The 15,205-nt window shown below is 37.0% G+C and overlaps 1 long non-coding RNA gene and 1 other non-coding gene across 2 annotated transcripts in view; both read right to left on the bottom strand.

The window, feature by feature from the left end:
- Positions 1-7,386: 7,386 nt before the first annotated feature.
- On the bottom strand, positions 7,387-7,468 carry Trnal-aag (transfer RNA leucine (anticodon AAG)). Its single transcript has one exon. It is a non-coding gene; the product is annotated as a tRNA-Leu (tRNA).
- A 1,354-nt stretch (positions 7,469-8,822) lies between these two features.
- Positions 8,823-15,205, bottom strand: part of LOC134751461 (uncharacterized) — a 94,881-nt gene continuing 88,498 nt past the window's right edge. Inside the window, exon 2 of the long non-coding RNA XR_010128663.1 lies at positions 8,823-9,010. This is a non-coding gene — a long non-coding RNA (uncharacterized LOC134751461). The remainder of the gene's footprint in view (positions 9,011-15,205) is intronic.

The following is a 15,205-nucleotide window of genomic DNA, read 5'->3' as shown; positions in this document are numbered from 1 at the left end:
CGGGACAGAGAGCGATTAGAGGCCTTTGAAATCCGGTGTTGGCGGAGGATGCTAAGGATTAGCTGGACAGAAAGGAAGACGAACGTTGAGGAACTGAGCATGGCAGGAGAGAAGAGATGCCTGTTAGGCACAACAGCTAACAGAAGGTGCAAGATGATTAGTCATCTAATACGGGACGACCCGCACGACAGATTCTTTTTAAACATCCTGAAGGGCAAGATTGAGCGAGAAAGACGCAGAGGAACACATATCTCAGCCAAATAAAAGATAGAGTTTCTGTCATGTTGTACGAGGGAGTCAAAAGGCTGGCCCAGCAAAGAATGGTAATTACTCCATCAACAAGAGCATAGCTCTTAAAATTGATGATGGTGATGAAAGAGGTACATAGTAATGTAAGTTGCTTGGTCTTTTGAATGTTAATTTCATAATCAAGACAATAGTGTATATATACATATAAATATATATGATACACGATTTCATTAGTTTGTTTTGTACGGTAAACAAAATGATTGACAATTGGTTTCATTTGTTTAAAATAAAAGTTGTTTTAAATTTGCAATGCACTGGACATTTGCTATGTATTGATCTAGTTATTAACCTGTGTTTTTTGTCATTGTTTGTTTTTGGACTGACACGTTGAGACACGTTGGAATACAATGAGAATAGATCTCGACGAAAATGCAAGCAAACGACCATCACGGTGAGATTGGTGAGACGCAGAGAACTATCATTAAGAGCCAACATGGTTATAAGAAGTCAAAATGGTAAGGATGGTATTGTGCACTGTTCAGGTACAATTCAGGTGCTCAGTGAAGTTAATTATTAACAATGAGTTGTAAAATGACAATAATTGAATATTTACTAGGTATTATTACTATTATTTTTTGGATAGTCTAATGACACTAAAAGGTTATTTTTTTGTTCTAATGATGCATGAGTATATAATGCCTATATATGGTAAGAGATAACAAAAAAAGGTGATTGATTAGTATTGCAGAAGTTATTGCCATGATGAAATAGCAAAGATGAGAGGTAGCGACTGACAGCAGGCTAGAATTGTAGGAGATTGGCCCATGACGGTTGTCAATGGGAAGATTTAGAAAAGGCCTTTACCAAGCATCACACTTATTGAGATAAATACCCCGGTCTCTAATTCAGAATAAAAGAATCTTAATAGATAAATGTGCATATCGGTTATTTAGGTGAAAAGACAAAGAAACTAGTTTTTGTTTTGATGCAAACAAATTATTTATAAACATTTGTATATAGTCAAATGTAAAAAAAAATGTTAATTAAAGATGGTATATTCTACATAGTAGTACTGTAGGTACATGCATTTAGTTGCCAATCATTGTTGTACTGAAAATTATTAGTCTGGATACTCCGAGAGATGCATATAGAAACAATAATGAATTAATGGAATTACACACAGTATGAATTCTAAATTTGAAATGAATGACATTGATAGTTTTACATCTATTTCATACTACTGTTTTAAATGTCATGCAATTGAAAATCAAAGTAACAATTTGAAAACATCATTATTATCATTCAGGGAGCATGATTTACATGATGACTGGTTGCGTAGTGGATATTGACATAGCATAAGAAAATGAAAAAAATGAAATATAAATGTTTATTTTCTGATAACAATAAGTACAGTTCACTTTCAGTGGTTAAGATCTCCTAGTAGGTATTTAAAAGAAGTTATATTTCACTCTATTTAGAAATCTTGAATACCTACTTCATACCTTTGAATTGGTGACAAGCGGTATTTATATTTAAACCTTATTGCACAAAATATACACCAATGTACACATTTGTTTCTCTAAATTTATAAGTTTAGTGCAAGTTCTGTCTAGTAAAAGCAGATTGGCTAAACAAGAACAGATTACTTTTTCCATGCTGTTGACACAATATTCAATATTTGTATCAAGCATATTGCATAGTATTCAGTTATATTTTGCAGTTGTACAATACAATAACAAACCACAAATGAAACTATGAATTGTTGCTATGAAATACAATTAATTTGTGACTTTATGGTTTCATTTGCATAAAGGGTGAATCTGAAATAATTATTCTATGACAGATTCAGGTTAAGAAATTTTACAGTTAGTGATGCCTAACTAAGTTAATCAAACTCTTAGGTCACACATTATAAAATTCAGGTTACTAATAGGTAAGGACCATAAAGTGTCAAGAAAAGGCAAAAGCAGCATACTTGTGTATACATTATCAAGTTAAGAAAGTCTATTTGTAAAATTAAAAAGTTTACAAAAACAGTCCCTGTTTGAAAAAAAAACAAGACTTAAAGAATTCTCATTGAAAATTGACTTGAAATGCAAAATCGATGAATAAGTACAACCACTGTCACAAGTGTTAGTACAAAATTTTAGTATGGTCCTGAGCAGAAGTCTGTGACTGACCTTAACAAAAGAATCAACACCAGAGTAGGTAAGTTAAATAAACGAAGCTAAAAGTAGATAACATTCAAACTTAAAGAAGCCTTATAAAGTAGGCTCAAGAAGCCTTATAAGGAGCTTGGAACTAATTTTTATTTTTCATTTCAATTCATGAAACTTTGTATTCTTAAAATTTGCTTGATCAGTAGGTTTAACAGAAGGTACCATGGAAGGTAACATGTATGATTTTATGACAGAGACACAGTGATGACAAGAAATAAGTTGGTAATATTAATTAAAGTATAGTAAGGCAAAAGAACCATGATTCATAAAGACAAAATGTATGGTTGCATTTTTGTCATTAAGTGCGTTGTCGCCACGATTAGCATAGCCAGGAAATATTGGCTGTATCAATTAACAAAAAGTGAATAAATGTATATTGGAATAACTTTTAATCACTTCCAATACTTCCAATAATATAGTAGGTGGGGTAATGACACTAATGACGCTAGTATATGTTACGGTGTACTCGGTGTAGTACCTATACGCTATTATTTAGAGCTACTTTTTTTTGGGTGCATGTCATCCCGAGAGTTGCTGCGTTCTTGCCGATTCCTGGGGCTGAATATTACCATTGTGAAATACTGAACGAAGTTTAGGACGAAACATCAGGATCATAAGGTCATTGAATAAATAATTATCTGTTTATATAAATAAATTAATAAAAACCTGTTTTAAATGTAATCATCTTAAAGTTGATGAATCGATGGAATATTTGTCATTTTATTTAATTAATGTTGAGGATTTTTCGATGAAGATAATGACTGATATCCATGACGTCATTGACGTCTGATTACGATTTCAGTAACGATGAGTAGGTATCTAAGGAAGATCTTAGGTAACAGAGGTCCGAGAACGATGATTATGTATATGACCGAACATATCGATTACAGTGTCGATGTTAACGAATGTTTGCCTCGATGTCCACGACAGGGTCAATAACTGACCATATCGATGATGAAAACGGAGCTGAACGACTTCGATAACAATGTCGGCGATAATGCTTGACTGACCATATTGATGATGATATCGATGATGATTACCGAACAGATCGATTTTGATGACGATATAGATGATGATAGATGATGATTAGGTATATAGTAAGATTAATTGATGATGATAATGATTGACTGAGTCGATGTTTATATTTCAATTATTAAATTGTTGAGGATGACTGTGACTAAAATTATCTTTGCTACTGCTAATGATTATAACTATTTTTATTTTTGTATGTTTCAACGCTGGTAACCTGGCTGAACGGATGAAGTTGATGATAAGCGAGGGCATCGCAGCAAGAGCTGACTGAAGCAAAGGAGGTGAAACTGTTAAGACAGAGCTGCCAGCAGTGGGCAGGGCCCAAGCTGCCGATGGTCAGGGCCGCAGAGTGAGCAACCGACGTACTATGCGCCGTGTCCACGATTACCGTCTTATGCATCTGATCAAGCGACTCGGCGAGAGTCTCTCTCGGTGTTGGTCGAGACTCTTCGCTGACACGACTGCTAGTTATTATATTAATATTATGAATCTAGAATATAACCGTTGAGTTTTGGCAGACTGTCTAGTGCAGGCCGTAATGGCAGACTGTTTATTATGTTAGTTTATATTTTGGCAAAGATAGGTACTTGTAATATGGACCTTGTAGTTAGTTAGATTCAAAAATAAATAAATAATTAGTTATACTTTGGCAAACTGTCCAGCGCAGGCCTTGAGGACAGACTGTCTGGGGCAGGCCGTGATGGCAGACAGGCCATAACAAATTAAATGATTAGGTTGGCTATAGGTATGAATGTTGGCAGACTGTCTAGAACAGGCTTTGATAGCAGCCTGTCTTCTAGAGCAGGCCGTGATGGCAGACTGTCTAGACTGGTCTAGTCTAGAGCAGGCCATAACAACAGTCTAAATAAATAATTAGATTGACTAGGTTGAATGTTGGCAGACTGTCTAGAACAGGCTTTGATAGCAGCCTGTCTTCTAGAGCAGGCCGTGATGGCAGACTGTCTAGACTGGTCCAGTCTAGAGCAGGCCATAACAACAGTCTAATTAAATAATTAGATTGACTAGGTTGAATGTTGGCAGACTGTCTAGAACAGGCTTTGATAGCAGCCTGTCTTCTAGAGCAGGCCGTGATGGCAGACTGTCTAGACTAGTCTAGTCTAGAGCAGGCCATAACAATTTTTATACTTTGGAATGATGTCTAGAGCAGGCCTTAAGGGCAGACTGTGATTGTTTATGATGAATTATACTTTGCCAAACTATTTAGAGCAGGCCTTAAAAGGCAGACTGTGATTGTTTGTGATGTGTTATACTTTATACTTTGCCAAATTGTTTAGAGCAAGCCTTAAGGGCAGACTGTGATTGTTTATGATGTGTTATACTTTGCCAAATTGTTTAGAGCAGGCCTTAAGGGCAGACTGTGATTGTTTATCATGAATTATACTTTGCCAAACTATTTAGAGCAGGCCTTAAGGGCAGACTGTGATTGTTTATGATGTGTTATACTTTATACTTTGCCAAATTGTTTAGAGCAGGCCTTAAGGGCAGACTGTGATTGTTTATGATGTGTTATACTTTGCCAAGCTATTTAGAGCAGGCCTTAAGGGCAGACTGATTGTTTATGATGTGTCATATTATGTCAAACAGCTTAGAGCAGGCCTTAAGGGCAGATTGTGATTGTATATGATGTATTATGCTTTGCCATAGAGCAGGCCTTAAGGGCAGACTATGATTGTTTATAACGTGTTATACTTACCAAACTGTTTAGAGCAGGCCTTGAGGGCAGACTGTAAATGTTGATGTTGGTTTATACTTTAACAGACTGTCTAGAGCAGACCATGACTGTAAGTTAGTTCATATAGTGAAAGACTAGAAGAAGGCTGTAAATGCTACTATAGGTGCTGGTTGTATGAAATGACTGTTTACATGATCTCAAGTTAAAGCATCAGGTTAATATACATATTGTCACTGGCTGCGATTGATTAATGAGGAACTGAATAACCAGAAGGTTAAAATAATGTTGTTATGTATGTTTATCTTTCGTTAGTGTTAAGGTGGATGACATGTTATGATATATGGTTGTTGATATAAATGTTTAATTACTTTAGTGAGAGGACTCACTAAAATAAAAAGGATGGCCGAGCTGTAAGCATCACAATAGTTAATATCCTATATGTGGCCTAATACTACTGATAATTTCATGTAGTATGTACCTGGCTCTATACTTTTGATTGTTGTATCTATGGTCATTTTAGTTTGAGAGAGAGAGCTGTCAGATTTGGCGGCAGGCCTGTGCGCGAGGTTATGTTACTTATGTTCGATTTGATCTTTATGTAATCTTATAATTAATCCTGTATATCAATGTAATAAAAGAAATGTCAAAGCAAGCAGTGGTTTGTGTGCTAAACCCCTTTTACTGAGCATTAAATCTATGGATGATTTCAGTAGGTATATTTCAGTAATTTAGCTAAGTTTGATTTTTGTATCACAAAAGTTTCTACTAATTTGTTAATTTGTAATAAAGATTACAGTCCCTCATTGAGGAAGTAACGACTACCTACAAATAATAATTACTTTGCCGTTGGCCGTGTTCATAAATTTTTAATTTAGAGTTTCATGGTGTTTACCAGCAGAACCTTGCCGGCGTACCTTTCATTTCAATTTACGCAATATTTGAGACGTGCCAGTGCAACGCGCATCTGGGTCAAGTGTTAACTTTTATTTATTAGGAAACAGTCAAATAAATCCGAGATGAATATATAACCTCAAAACTTGTTTATCCATTCAGCCGCCATTTTCCAATTGTCAATTTCACCCCTGTCCTTAAACTTGGCGCATGCGTAGTGAGCGCGTCGCAAACATCGAATTATGGCGTAAATAATCTAGCTTTCACCTAATACGGCGCCTAGTATGTTGTTATGGATGCTTAAAATATTATAAAAAGGTTTTTAGTGCTCAGTTTTATATGATAAAGTTTCTAGGTTGTGAAAGAGTTCGATTTTTGAATTGGCAGTGCGGCGCGGCAGTGACCTCTGACACCGGCGGCCATATTGGCTAGACACCGTGTTTTAATGGGTTGAACCGTAAATCGTACGCGATTAGGGTTCATAAGGGCCTATTAAGGCTGGTCTCAGCTGTTTTCAAAAATCGAATGTCTGCTTTGCTGAAAAATCGCCGACGTTCAGTTTAACGTCAGTTACCGAACGGCGTGGACGATTTAAATATCCGACCATGTAATGGTGAGTGCGTATAAAATACGGCGAAATGTGACTAGAACGTGTAGAAAAGTAGTGGTTTTAATTTATTTTTACGTGAAATGAGTTTAACAACGTGCTTTTTTTTAGAACACAGTGCATACCTAGTGAATGTCGTGTGTAGATTTTTTGGATGTTGCATTTTTGTACAGATTGGACTTTTCGTTCTTAGAAATTATCTAGATGTTCTATGAAAACCTAGATGCCCACAAAATGTGGACGGAGATTCTAGAATCGATATTTTGTTCGCGTCGCATGGTGATCACGTGGTTTAGACCTTTATACTGTATTTACTTTAGAGTTATAATTTATCCTTCTTTATTTTAATTAAATATCAAGTGGACAACTCATCAAATCGTAGGTTTGTTCATATTATAGGTACTGGCACAAGTACTATTTTTTAAATAATGTTTCAACGTTTGTGCCATTATTAAATATATATGAAATCAGAAAAGGAAATAAATGGAAGGACAATATTAATGAAGAAACAAACTACTTATTAAGCTTAGAATAAAATCATAAGTGGAAAAATTACTTACGGCCTCTCAAGGCAGTAATTTTTCCAAAACTAAGCTTAATAGCATCGTTCGCGGACGTTTCTGCTTGTTAAAAATTAAACTACTTATTGTTCAACTTTTAATCATATTTGCAAAAAATAAAAAGCAAAAAAATCTTGGCAGCGGTGGGATTCGAACCCACGCCTCCGAAGAGACTGGTGCCTTAAACCAGCGCCTTAGACCGCTCGGCCACGCTACCACTTGGAAGCGGTGGCGAAATTATAGTATATTAGCCGTAACACAGCATTCGTTTATTCTATAGATAGAATTAGACTGAGACATTCATGTTTATGTAATTGATTCTTTACATGTAATCGGTAAGAACTTGTAATTTACAAAGTGGAAGCACACTTGGGTTGGGGCTCATTTCTCGAACGGTATTAGACTAATATTATTAGTCCACGAACTGTCAATTCGTATGAGTTGCCATGACAACACACTTAATAATATTAGACTAATATCGTTCGAGTGTGGGCCCTTGGACGTGTGTGATATTATATATCGTTTATTAGTATGGGCCATGGGGACACTGAACGTGTTAAACTGAAATTCTCTGGCTCCAGACTAAACACTATAATACAGAATACAGAACTTTATTGGTAAAAGCAAATTTTACAGGTCACATTTTACATTTATATAAAAAAAATATATGCACATATGTTCGTTAATATAATGAATTACATATTTCATAACATTTTTAAAAAACTTAAAAAACATTATTAGATTTAAATATAGTTAACATGAATATTTTTTTTAAATTACCATGCAGAAGTCAACGACCTCATCGAGTATTTATAAATTCGTCAATGCTGTAGAATGCTTTTTCTATAAGCAGCAGTTTAAGTTTAGATTTAAATACTTGGTTACTATTTAAGTTAAGTATATCTGAGGGTAATGAATTATAAATAGTTGGTCCCATGACGCTGAGTGACCGTCGTGATTTGGCGAGTCGGCGCCTCGGGGCAAGTAGCCGGAGACGTCGCTCACTACTAGAACGTTTATAGTTCTGTATGTTTTGCCTAACGTACATACACGCGGCCAGTATGTATACACAGGGTAGGGTAAGGATCTTGTGTTTCCTAAACAACTGTTGTGCCGGATGGTCCACCGGCTTTCCATCAATTACACGAATGACCCGTTTTTGCATTTTGAACGCTCTGTCCCTCTCCGCAGCCGTAGCCCACAGTTCCACTCTACCTAATATGTTTTCTCTGAACGTAAAGCTTCTTTTTAGGGTTCCGTAGCCAAATGGCAAAAAATGGAATCCTTATGGATTCGTCATGTCTGTCTGTCTGTTTGTCTGTCTGTCTGTCTGTCCGTCCGTATGTCACAGCCACTTTTTTCCGAAACTATAAGAACTATACTGTTGAAACTTGGTAAGTAGATGTACTCTGTGCACCGCATTAAGATTTTCACACAAAAATAGAAAAAAAACAATACATTTTGGGGTTCCCCATACTTAGAACTGAAACTCAAAATATTTTTTTTTCATCAAACCCATACGTGTGGGGTATAGGTCTTCAAAAATGATATTGAGGTTTCTAATATATATATTTTCTAAACTGAATAGTTTGCGCGAGAGACACTTCCAAAGTGGTAAAATGTGCCCCCCCCCTGTAACTTCTAAAATAAGAGAATGATAAAAGAAAAAAAAATATATGATGTACATTACCATGCAAACTTCCACCGAAAATTGGTTTGAACGAGAACTAGTAAGTAGTTTTTTTAATACGTCATAAATCTGAAACCGCAATTTACCTTTCACTCACGTTTCACATAAAAAATACTTTGTTTAAATTGTGTAATGTACGGAACCCTCGGTGCGCGAGTCCGACTCGCACTTGGTCGGTTTTCATTTCTCATGCTCTGAACAACAATGTTCTCATTGTTGTTCTAAAAGGTGTGCAGAAAGTGATACGTTTATGCACTAGATTACTCTCAAAGTACGATTTTTTAAATATTTTTTTACAATAACCAAATAAAGCAAATGAAATTTGGTTTTAAATCGATTTGTCATACAATTTCATTCTGATATTTAACTCCCCATTCTATAAATAAAGATATTTTTAACTAAATGTTTAATTGAAAGTACCTTCAAGAAATAATACCTATATAAATAATATTACCTATACTTAGTCGTGTTTTTAAAAATACACATGCATTTTACTTTCCTCGTATTCGAAATGAAAAGTATAGTGTTTAACTCGGGTGAAAGGCATCATTAAATTTCATCCCTTGGTTAACAATCTACTATTGCAGCTTTCTGTAGTATTAGGTAAATACAGTTTGTGGTTCGTATAGGTTTTTTTAATACGTCGTCGGTGGCAAACAAGCATACGGCGCGCCTAATGGCAAGCAGTCACCGTAGCCTATGGACGCCTGCAACACCAGAGATATTACACGCACGTTGCCGACCCTTATAAATAAACCCGTACACTCCTTTTTTGAAGAACCCCATATTGTAGCCTCTCGGGAAAATCTCGGCAGGGAGCTGTTTCCACAGCCGAAGCGTCCGCGGGAGGACGGGATGTTTCAACATTGGAATCTACTTAACTACCTCGTCTCACAGTGTTTATTTTCTTTTTCTACTTTTTGATGATATCATCCAGATATCGAGTGTTTATTTCGAAAACCCAGGGATTACCCGAACATGCAAAGCGGGTTTTTTTATTTTCCTCACATAATCGTGATAGAAAATTGCTTAATCGGTCTATTTATAGGCATAACTCAGCACACGCGGTTTTCCTGCCGTGCTGGAAAATGTGATGGCTGTGTGTTGGTCACCTTATTTATTGACCCTTGTCTATAGTTGTTAAAGGTTACCTAGATTTATTAATTACATAGTCTGTATTTCCGGAGGGAAAACCAACTGTTAATATACACAGAAATACTCATCATCTTCCTCGCGTTAACTCGGCATTTTGCCACAGCTCATGCGGCCTGGGGTCCGCTTGGCAACTAATCCCATTGACGTGGGCACTAGTTTTTACGAAAGCGACTGCCATCTGACCTTCCAACCCAGAGGGAAAACTAGGCCTTTTTGGGATTAGTCCGGCTTCCTCACGATGTTTTCCTTCACCGAAAAGCGACTGGGAAATATCAAATGATATTTCGTACATAAGTTTCGAAAAACTCATTGGTACGAGCCGGGGTTTGAACCCGCAACCTCCGGATTGCAAGTCGCACGCCCTTACCGCTAGGCCACCAGCGCTTTCCAAGAAATACTAAGAGGCGTAAAAAGCGCTGGTAGGCTATCGGTAATATAAAGGGGCCCACTGAGTATCAGTTGTTCGGAACTGTCAAATTTTTGTTCTAACGACATATATCTACTATATATCATTTGATAATTATTATACCAGTCACTTTCCGCTGAAAGAGAACATCGTGAGGAAACCGGATTAATCATTGAAATTAGTATGAAGCTGACTACAAAAAAAGTCAGTTTATACATAGATTGCAAGACAGAAAACAAGTGCGAGTCGGACTCGCGTTTCAAGGGTTCCGTACATAACACAATTTAAACAATGTATTTTTTATGTTAAATGTGTTTAAAAAACCCGTAGGGGTCGGATCAAATACTATAAGTAATTAAGTCCGACTCATGCTTGACTGCACATTTCTAATAGGTTTTCCGATGATCTATAGGTAAAGATCTATTTTGTGTATTTTTGTGGGGGGGGGGATGGTCATTTTTTGCCTATTTTCTTGAATAACTTCTAAACTGTTTATCTTAAAATTATAAAGAAAATATATTTGAGATTCGCACAATGAGCTCTTTTATTTGATATGTAACACGATATAGTTTGACAAACTTTATTTTTTAATTTTCTCATTACCCCCCAAGAGTGGCCCCCGTGTTTAAAATTAATTTGTTTACGTTACATGTCCATCTTTGGGTCACAAACTTACATATGTGTACCAAATTTCAACTTAATTGGTCCAGTAGTTTCGGAGAAAATAGGCTGTGACAGACTGACAGACAGACAGACAGACGCACGAGTGATGCTATAAGGGTTCCGTTTTTTCCTTTTGAGGTACGGAACCCTAAAAATGATTTACTAATAGAGCATAATAGAACTCCTGGTACCAGCTGGCGCCCCGCTTTCTAGCTAGGCTAGATTGCCTAACCGTTTCTATATTTACCTGACCGTGACCTTACAGACCTCCGATCGATAACGGTTAGGCCTTGAGAGGTCACAGGCAGCCCGAGGGATGCGTTGCTAGACTGCAAGGATTATGTAGGTAATACGTATATCTTATATCCATTTCCGAACAAACCCGAGTTGGTTCCAAATTAGATTCCGTACCAGCCGCAAAGGGTAAAAACGACTAAGACTCCGCTGTCTGTCTGTCTGTCTGCCTGTCTGTCTGTTTGTCTGTTTGTCTGTCTGTCTGTCTGTCTGTCCGTCTGTCACAAGGCAGTATCTTGACAGTTGAAATTTTCACAGATGATGTATTTCTGTTGCCGCTATAACAACAAATACTGTAAACAGAATAAAATAAATATTTAATTGGGGCTCCCATACAACAATCGTGATTTTTTGCCGTTTGTTGCGTAATGGTACGGAACCCTTAGTGCGCGAGTCCGACTCGCACTTGGCCGGTTTATTATATGAAAAGCAGTGTGTGAACTCAGGCATAAATATCAATTTTTATCCTCGAATATATTGCCTTGGATAAAAATGGATTAACTCGCTTGTAAAAGCGCGGTCATCTTAACCTTACAGCAGGGATATGATGGTTGTATTTTTATATCCAATTTTACGTCAAGGATGAGTCACGCTATAAAGGATGACTCAAGCTACAACGCCTAACGACAATTTAGTTTTATAGAAAGCATATCACGTGATCACCGATCACCTGTCATAGAAAACGAAGCGCTGGAAGCCCCGGCCCGGCCGGGTCTAACATGAGTTAGGAGCGGCCGAGCTTTACGACACTTCGTTTTCTATGACGGATGATCACGTGATGCTTTTTAAAGAAAACTGGAGTGGCCCGGCCCCGGACCGTTCTATCGTGAGTAATCCTTAACCTTTTGATCATCAAAGACGTCAACTGAAGCGCGTAGCTACAGCACAATGAATTCCGACAAGGATTACGATCAGTGGCGTAGCGTGAACTAATCTAGCCGTGGGGGAAATCACATCTGCGAGGCCCTTTTCTTTCACTGTGCCCGAAGGGGCCTCGCGCGAGGCCCCCCTTGGGGCGCGAGGCCGTTGACGAGAGCCCACGCCTAGCTACGCCACTGATTACGATGTCGCGCCGCTCATGATTGACGTGAGGTTCAAAGGATAAACGGGGACACCCGAAAACCATAAATTACAACATTTGACAACATATGAACAGAATTTAAAGAAGATCATATGAAAATCCCCGAAATCGAGACGTTACAAACAGTAAGTACATATACATACACACAAGGACATCTGACAAGGTGAATACAATGGAGTCATTATAGGGAATGTCCCGTGCATCGAGGTGAACGAGATCTTGCATTATACGAAGAAGCGAATGATATGAATGATGAATCAATGAAATTACATGCGTACGAAAAAAAGTCGCACGCCATAGGAATCCCCGGCAAGCTCGGCCGAATTGCACCTTCCCATACAAACGTAGTTCCGCTTTTATTTTAAAACTACGTGTTGGATTGTAATGAAACTTTGCACATACAATGACATGAGGTATATCTAGGTCTGAAATTAGTTTATATAGCTCCAGTTTATAAAACAAACGAAATAGAGCAAAAACAAGTTTTGTATGAAAAACTTAAATTCGCTGTTTTTTTTAACTGTGGTATCTGAAGCTACATAAACTAATTACAGACATAGATATACCTTATCCTATTGTAAGTACAAAGTTTCAGAGCAATCTAGCTAATCGTTTTAAAATGAGAGCGGAACTACGTTTGATCATCATCGTTGATTTTTTTTTCATTGTGATTGACATCTGTATATACAAATTATAAATTGAAAAAAATCATTTATCCGTACATATATACATTTTTTGATATTTTTAGTTTTAATCGTGTATGTCGATAGATGGCAGTGTCCCTCTATCCTATATATTCTCTTTGGTCATAGTAAATTTTGTAGTCACAGTAAGTTTACTGCCACACGATTACCAAGTGGGGAGCAAAGTAGGCACGTATAGCCGGGTACTCACTAGCGAGCCGTAACTGTAACCGTTGCATGTACTGTAACCAAAAAACATAGTGTGTACGTGGTTCGCGAGCCTGCGACGAACGCTACACGAGCGACTTGCAGCGAGCCGACGATTGTCGGTTTTTGCCGCGAATCAAAGGGCGCTCGCAGTGCGCTCGTGGACGTCAAGAGGAGGTTGTTGCTAGTCGCTGCGAACCAGCTGTATTTTCGAGTTATTTCTTCGTCATGAGTGAATGGTCAGAGGATAAATGTCTTTTGCTGATAGACGCCTACAGGGAAAACACTGTACTATATGGAACCATAAGGACAAAGATTATTACAATAAACATTTGAAAGAAGATGCCTGGGCTAAAATTGGAGGTAATAATGAATAAAAGTGGGGAAGCATGCAAACAAAAAATGATTGATTAATTTATTATTATATTAGTATGCTGCACAGGCGAGAGACACTTCGTCCGACATCGTGGAGTTACAAACCAAAACTGAGGATAGATCCGGCAGGCCTCCCCGTACACACTAGAACCTCGTTACTGTATCTGTTTGGTTACAGTTACAGCTCGCAAAATGAGTACGCTCGGCGAAAGCGTTCCGGCGACGTCGTGAGCCGTAACTGTAACACGCGTACACACTAGAACCTCGTTACTGTATCACGCATGTTACGGTTACGGCTCGCTAGTGAGTACCCGGCTTATTACGGTATGGAGGTAGTCCGTCTTGATTATTTACTAGACTCTGATACAATTATTTAACTTGTGTTTAAATTTTAAATTTTAATAGGAATTTAGTCTTTAAAATTTTAATGTAATACTAAATGTTTTATGTAATGTAAAAGTGTACGGCTCACCCGGTATTGTATTGTCCTAGTCCTAGCTCTTACTCGTACTTATTGATTTGCATGGTAGGTTAATTGTACTGTTAACATTAGTATTTAAGTTTTTTGTTACTAACACTTCTATGGGCCATGCCTGAAAATAAATGATTATTTAATTTAATTTTAAAAAGTAATATTGCACGCTTATCTAACCAAATACATACACAATCAAAAATATTTAATCCTTATCTGTCAAACTACCACGACTGAAAAGCATGATGATTGATGATGACGTAATTTTATCTCTAAATGTCATTACAATTTTGTGATTCATATTATCCATTCAAATTACAAAAGGTAATATGTTACAAGTAGAGATTAAAATCCTAAAATTATGTAAATAAAAACTACTAAACTTTACTTATTACCTTCGTCCAATAATAATTAGTTTAACGTTTTACCATCTTACTGCTGTACACGACCTTCATTTTGTTTCGACATCGAATTTAGACGAACTTTAGCCCCTAAGGCACAGGTGCTTACCTAGTTTAGGGGTCGAAAGTCTGACCTCTCCATACTGTCATGTTTGTACAAAAAAAAAAGTTTTTTTTTACGTGGAGTAATGAATTTAGGCATTCCGCCTAGCCGGGGAACTAGGACGGATGTGTCGCAGCAATGATACCTATTGTATTGTATTTTATATTGATTTAAATAAATTTTAATCCGATTAGGAAAGGGTTGCCAACTTGGGAGATTTAAAATCCTTGTAATTAGCTCCATGCATGAATTTATTTTTATTTTTGGATTCATAATTTATATCGTTGGAACACCGAAAATGATAAAAATACTTTTGTAAACCTTAACATTATTTTATTAAAAAATATTTAAAATGTTGAAAATTTTTGAGCGGTTGAAACGCTCATAATTTTTGGCGCGAATTCGACAGAGCGTGATGACGTCA

This window comes from Cydia strobilella, chromosome 22 (assembly GCF_947568885.1).
Source record: "Cydia strobilella chromosome 22, ilCydStro3.1, whole genome shotgun sequence".
NCBI lineage: Eukaryota > Metazoa > Arthropoda > Insecta > Lepidoptera > Tortricidae > Cydia > Cydia strobilella.
Note: the sequence above shows the minus strand (reverse complement) of the source record. Positions and strands in the feature narration are given on the sequence as shown.